Consider the following 7,622-nt stretch of genomic DNA (forward strand, 5'->3'; position numbering starts at 1 on the left):
ACAGTATAAAAATCATTATGTCTATGGAAAGTTGCCATAAAACATGAAGACCAGTATGTTTCTCTCTCTCTCTCTCTCTCTCTCTCTCTCTCTCTCTCTCTGTGTGTTTGTGTGTTCACATTCTTTCTGGTGTGTCTAAAAACTTTTGACTTGTAGTGTATGTACATGTATGAATTGGGTGTTGAAGTTTTCCTAACTATTTGGCAAAAGGGAAGACAGCCATTTTTCTCTGTTTTCTCTAATCAGGTAACACCGATTTCAAAAATTGTTTTTGCCTTTGTACTGTAAAGGCCACATTTTATTGAAAGTCCATTTTGCCTTAAAATATTATTGCTAAAATAATACCACAGTAAGTCAAATCCATATAGGTCAATTTGGCCCTCTTTACGAAGACTTGGTAATGATACAGAAATGTATTTTTATGGAATTTTCATATGGAAATGACATTGCTCAGGCTCATATAAAAGATATTTGAAGAATACATGGAATATCAAGGAATTAAATGATTTTAATGAAATAACATTTTAAAAATCACAGCCTATTGGGTCATTTAACCCCATTTATGCATGTTCCTCCATAATAAAAACAAGATACCAGGGCATACTCTTCTGAAAGACCGATTTGAATTGACTGATTACGTTTTCCCTCACATTTTTGGCATCAATGGTAAGCTACATTTCAGTGCCTACATACGGATTTATCCCTAAAATGGGTCAGGTCTGGACTGCATTTCTTGTATTGAAACTTTAGACTTCATACTGTAAAATTCATATGATCTTCTGGGAGGATTTAACTGTCATATTATTTCTCTGTTGAAAAAATTATTCTGTTATAATATGGGTGGCACAAGAGAAGTTTAGCTTTTGGAAAAGTTATTAATCTATTAATACAAATAGTGCACAAAGTATTTAAGAGGAAACCATCCACAAAGTCTCCCACTGGGCTTATCATCTCCTAAAGCTCCTAGAAGGCACAGACCTACTGGAACTACTGGAGTGGCCAATATGAAGAATATGAAGGCTGTAATGATGTAAGATACGTTCACAGAGCACCCTGCTGCAAGGATTATCCTACAAGAGCAGGAAAGATTATGAAACTAATCTAGAACGGTATGCCTCTCTGATGTTCCATTCACTTTTATGTGCCAGGATATACAGGGGTGAAGAATGAGATCAGTAGAGGAAACTTTCATGAAACCTTTTTTTTTTTGTCAGGAATTATCACAGGCTCTTTGGAAACAGGGCCAACTGCTGCATAAAAGCTACATCTAGCAGTATTTACACCTTTTCACTTTATGTGGTTTTATTTATCAACTTGCTATCTTATCATGACATGAAAACAACAAGTGTAAATGCCCTCTAAAAAACATTTGAGATGGTGGTATTCAGGAGGTTGTTTGATAAGCATAACTAGATACAACTCAGTTGTTTAAGCTACATGTATAAACCTCTAGGCCAGCCCTGCAATCCACATGCGAGGGTCTCTTTTCATCAAGAGAATGTGCAAACTGACACAAATGTTCATTAAATGTTCAACACAAGTCTTCTCAAGATTAAAGGTGACCAAATGTAATATTTTATAGGGAAAGAAATGTCGTTCCAATGCATGTCGTTCCAAGCTTATGAGGCTTTTGTTATCTTCGTAACACAAATTAAGATTATTTTTAAATAAACCTCTTTTTAAAGAGACTTCTGTCCCTCCATTGAAAGTCCATTTCACCAAAACTTTCAAGCTTCTAAAGGTTCATGAAGACATTGTAAAAGTAATCCATATAAATTGAACAGTTGAATCCAAGTCTCCTGAAGAGACGCTTTATATGATAAACAGATTTTATTTAGGCTGGTATAAATAGAAATATTGTTCAGTTTAAGAACCAATGAGGTGGCCTAAATGTCATAAATTTAGCTCTGAAAAGAGCTGGCCAGTTACTCTATTCAAATATGTGGTCTCATGCAACAGTTATTGGTGTGGGTGGGGGCCAAGGGTGGGCCTTTTCTGGCAACAACTGGGATGGCGTATTAGAACGTACCCGTGATAGAAGTGGAAAAGTGGGAGTGTTGTGGAGCATGACAGAACAGTTGTGGAAGGATTCTAAGTGGCTTGCAGCATAATAGACTCTATTTCTTGTGGTAAAGGTGTGGTTTTGTAAAGCCCTGTGATACACTCTACAGATACAAACAGATATAGCACTACATAAACACAGATTTAGAATATATGGGAATTTGGCAATCTGCCCTATGCTAGAATCACTTGCCTTTCACTAACAGCTGCCAAGTTCGTGTCACTTAGATACCTGGAAAAACATGGCCAAACTATCGATGACAAAACAAACCGGAACCCATCTTTTCAAATATTGCTGTTGTGCAAAAATAAATCGTATGTTATCTCCTGTGGTTCTCAGTCACTGCTGTGTAGTAGGGAATTAACGCACTTTCACATAGCTGCATAGTTGTTAAAAAAAAAAAAAAAAAAAAAATCTCCATTTCCAGTTATCAGGCCAAAACCTCAAAGAGAGAAATTAAATTTGAGAAACAGTCCATAAAACAAGATGTCAATAAAACTTGATGAAATCACATGTTAGTTTTTAACTGCAGGGAATGCTAATGATATTCCGCAATAAAGCTTTTGTTAGGAAATATCAACCTCTTGTGGTCAAGGAGTTAAATGACATCTAGAATGTGTTTACAGTATTTCACAATTGCTAAAACACTAAACCCCATTCTCTGAACCCAATGCTCAGTGGCCTAAACCCATTTGTCGAATCAGTCACTTTGTAGGCAAAACCTTAAACAAGTTCAGGTAGTTAAGACACTGTTTGCAAATCTCATCCACTCTTTTTGCAAAACTCTAAACACATTCTTACTCACTAAAACACATTTTGCACTGTGTTGCAAAATGGTAAATACATGTGGCAAAAGTTAAACACAACTACAACACAGTTGTCATCCTTTAAACACAATGACTCAAAATTATTCACACTTATTTCTAATGATGTGATCAAATCAACTGTATAAAATATAGGTCAGTTTAGAGTGCACAGGTGACACAGGTGCTGAATGATGATACCAACAAAAGATGGAAAAATCTGAAAAGTAGAGGAGGAAGAGTATGTGTAAGAGGATGATGAGGAGAAAGAGCAAGGTGTGGAGACAAGGCTGTCAAGGCTGGATCCAGCACAGGTTTTTCCCTTTGCCTGGCAAGAGACGACATTGCCTGTGATGTGGAAAATGTCCTCAACAATATTCAATAATGTTCAACAATATTATTGATCTGACAGTACTGACATTATAGGATGAGAACTGAACTAAACTAGCCTAGATGATGACATCACTGTTTTCTGCAGAACTGCTTTATAGAGGAAAATAATTACAGTAATTTACATAATAATTGATGGTCTTTACAATGTAAGTGAATCAACACTGAACTGACTTCAGCTGAACAATGACACTATTTTCTTTTAGAGCTGTACAGCCAAAATGAACCCTCTTTGCATTACTGATCATCATGTACCTGTTATCACTGTAAAGCTGCTTTGACTATACTATACTATACTATACTATACTAAACTAGACTAGTATCTGTGTAGTATAAATTGCAATTGAAATAAAGGTGACTTGACTTGATTTAGGCCGGACCCAACATGAAGACGTGAAGCAGAATTAATCTCTCACTGACTCTGAACTTTGTTTTTGTTTTTTGTTTTTTGTGTACTGTATCATGCTTTTCCATTTAGAGTTTTCTTTGACCTTTTAGTCATTTGTATTTAGACTGCTGTATGTTTGCAGTATGTAAGTACTGTATATATTTAAGACATTCAATACTATATAATATTGAATATAATACTGTACTTGCAGTACATACAGTATACTTTAAATTCACATTACTTGTGATTTCTATACATTTTATGTAATGGCAAAATGTGTTTACTGTGTTACAATATACTTTTTTTTGTATATATCCATGTTCTGGATGTTGTGTTTTTCATTTTTTAATGTAGTGTCTAATGAATGATCTGTAGTGTTTATATATTGTTTAATGTGTGTATGATCTGAAAGCTTTGCTTGATTTTGCCATAAGAGTCAGAGGTTTTGTGAAATTAGTTTGAAGATTGGATTTGTGTTTAATGTTTTGAGAAAATGAGTGATGGTTTCAAGAAATGTGTTTTAGCAATTGTGAAATACTGTAATATAGGGGTGTAACGATACCCTCATGTCACAATTCGATACTTATCATGATACTGAACTCACAATATGATATTATTGTGATACTTCAAGACATAAACAAAAAATGTACTGTTGATTAAAATGCTAAATTTGGTATTACATCAGGGGTGGAAATAAATAGGCTTGGACTTGGTGCTGGTAACCCAATGCACAGGAAAATGGTGACACCAGAATAAAAATATACATGATTCTGAAGCTGAAAATACAGAATTATTTTAGATGAATATGTTTACACTCTGTCACTGACTAGATATATTTAAAATAATGTAGGCCAATTTTTACTGGTAACATAAGACATTTGGCATTGTGGCACAATATATTGTTACACCCCTAGTTTAATAATGTGTTTGTTTAAACCAGAGCTCAGGGTGAATACGAGCATTAAATGCACTCTGAGAAGCAGCTTCCTGTAAAAATCCAACATCTAAAAGGGCAGTGTGCATTTATTGCCAAATTGTAGCATATTTAGTTATTAAGTTATATTTAACTTTAGCATGCAGCCTATAAATATATTATTAAGGAAAATAAATGGAGACATTTGCCAATTTAGTTGTTAGAGCACAAAGAGTCATGGGTGAAAGTCCTACCTGATTTTTGCAGAATACATCTGAAACGTATTCAGTTTTTCCAAATTAAATGTTAAAGTGGACGGTGACTAAAATCAAATGACAAAATCCTAATCAAAGATATATATATGTGTGTGTGTGTGTGTGTGTGTGTGTGTGTGTGTCTGTGTGTATTTAATATTGTCATAATAGCAATAGGCTATGACTCTTTCACAAGATGTAATATAAGTCTAAGGTGTCTCCTGAATGTGTCTGTGAAGTTTCAGCTCAAAATACCCCATAGATTTTTTTTAATTAATTTTTTTAACTGCCTATTTTGGGGCATCATTAACAATGCACTGATTTACACTCGGCGCCGCCCCCTTAAATCGCGTGCTCCCTGCCACACCAGCTGTCGACTATATTACAGCGCATTTATAAAGTTCACACAGCTAATATAACCCTCAAATGGATCTTTACAAGATGTTCGTCATGCATGCTGTATGCATGCTTCGAATTATGTGAGTAAAGTATTTATTTGGATGTTAAAGTTTTATTCTGAGTGAATTTGAGGCTGTCCTCCGTGGCTAACGGCTAATGCTACACTGTTGGAGAGATTTATAAAGAATGAAGTTGTGTTTATGAATTATACAGACTGCAAGTGTTTAAAAATGAAAATAGCGACGGCTCTTGTCTCCGTGAATAAAGTAAGAAACGATGGTAACTTTAACCTCATTTAACAGTACATTAGCAACATGCTAACGAAACTTTTAGAAAGACAATTTACAAATATCAGTAAAAATATCATGCTATCATGGATTATGTCAGTTATTATTGCTCCATCTGCCATTTTTCGCTGTTGTTCTTGCTTACCTAGTCTGATGATTCGGCTGTGTGCAGCTCCAGACGTTAACTGGCTGCCCTTGTCTAATGCCTTTTATAATGTTGGGAACATCATGGGCTGGCATTATGCAAATATTGGGGGCGTACACCCCGACTGTTACGTAACAGTCTGTGTTATGTTGAGATTCGCCTGTTCTTCGGAGGTCGTTTAAACAAATGAGATTTATATAAGGAGGAGGAAACAATGGGGTTTGAGACTCAATGTATGTCTTTTCCATGTACTGAACTCTTGTTATTTAACTATGCCAAGATAAATTCAATTTTTGAATCAAGGGCACCTTTAAAGGTCTTTAAAGCCTTCTGCCCTAAGTTTAAGGTATCTTACCCAAAGGTTCAAAACTTTAACATATGGTTAAAACAAACAAGTTTGGGGGAACATCTTACCTGAAGCTTTGATGAAAAATTCCCAGTCTTTGCTTTGCTGCCATCTAGATGCAGGATTGCTGTGACTTTTCAACAAATGTCCTGCTATTCACCTTGATGTTGATGTCAGCAGAAAACCTGTGATTTTTTTATCAGGGAGTTAATTCTATTTGTGTCACATTTGTGCTTATTTTGTACATAGATGTTTTTACATTGTACTTATATTTAAAAAATACCTGCATGTAATTACAGCTATAATTAATTTCTGTAGTTATGATAATTACACTGTTGACCTCCCCTTAACCCACCCTTAAAGAGTTAGTTCATTACTCACCCTCATGTAGTTCCAAACCTGTAAGACTTTCGTTTATCTTCGGAACACAAATGAGGATCTTTTTAATGAAATATAAGAGCTTTCTGTCCCCTCATTGACAGTCTACGCAACTACCACTTTCAGGCCCCAGAAAGAAAGACGTCATAAAAATCCATCGGACTCCAGTGGTTTAACCTCAGTTTTATGAAGGGACGCGAGAGGTTTATTTGCACAACAAAACATACTTTATCACTTTATTTACTAAAATATGAATCTCCAACGCAAGTTCACAACAATGTCTACTCTAAAACCAACACTCGTGCCTCGTGCTGCTCTCGTGAACACGAGTCTGCGTATGTTCCCGCGTCAACACAACACGCATGCGTCATGATGCTCTAATGAAGGCGCGTTAGAGATTAATATTTTGTTAAGTGATAAATTATGTTGTTGTTTTTTTTGTTTTTGTTTTTTTGTTTTTTTGCACTCGCGTCGTTTTTTAAAGTTAAGGTTAAACCAGTGTAGTCATGACTTTAATGATGTCTTACTATCTCTCTTGGGCTTGAAAGCGGTAACTTAGTTGTGTAGTTAAACGAAAGTCTTACGGGTTGGAACGACATGATTAATTAATGACAGAATTTCCATTTTCGGGTGAAATAACCCTTTAAGTTCAGTAGCATCACGCATCATGCCTTTACAGACATAATGACGCATGAGTGGATTTGCCTAAATAGCTGGTTACCTATGTGAAAGAAAAAAAGATACTGACAAGCAAATATATACAATATTACTAATTACAATAAGATACAACCTGGACAGTAATGGAGACAGGTTTGGTGGTATGGTATATTTAATATTGTGTCACATGATACAGAAATGTGAGGCGCCTTCACCTACTACAACACAGTAGTTTGCAATGCAAACCTTTCAATGACACTAGAGGGAGCCATTTCCTTTTTATATGACAGAGAACGGATGAATGAAACTAGTGTGCTGTTTTCTAGTTCCAGTAAAAACCATGACATTTAATAATCTCATTTATCTTATAAATTTAATATAGTACGATAGTTTTACCTTAAGTCTTTACCGTCAGTTATCAATCTTTAATCTAGAGTAGGCTACTTTACAGATTGATTTTGATACAATTATTTTGTTTCCATACCATTTACATATCAACATTCAACATTATATAAGCTGATGTATTAAATTTGTATTAATGTCACTGTATATCCAATTAATTAACGTTATTTACATAATAATGGGTTACACAGTGAATTT

General features: G+C 35.1%; 1 long non-coding RNA gene across 1 annotated transcript in view; it reads right to left on the reverse strand.

Moving 5' to 3' along the window:
• LOC125272077 overlaps nucleotides 1–6,429 on the reverse strand; it is a 70,532-nt gene extending 64,103 nt beyond the window's left edge. Inside the window, exons 1-2 of the long non-coding RNA XR_007185761.1 lie at nucleotides 6,369–6,429; nucleotides 6,056–6,172 (exon numbers count right to left, since the gene is read on the reverse strand). This is a non-coding gene — a long non-coding RNA (uncharacterized LOC125272077). The remainder of the gene's footprint in view (nucleotides 1–6,055; nucleotides 6,173–6,368) is intronic.
• Nucleotides 6,430–7,622: the final 1,193 nt, after the last annotated feature.

This window comes from Megalobrama amblycephala, linkage group LG7, assembly GCF_018812025.1.
Source record: "Megalobrama amblycephala isolate DHTTF-2021 linkage group LG7, ASM1881202v1, whole genome shotgun sequence".
Taxonomy (NCBI): domain Eukaryota; kingdom Metazoa; phylum Chordata; class Actinopteri; order Cypriniformes; family Xenocyprididae; genus Megalobrama; species Megalobrama amblycephala.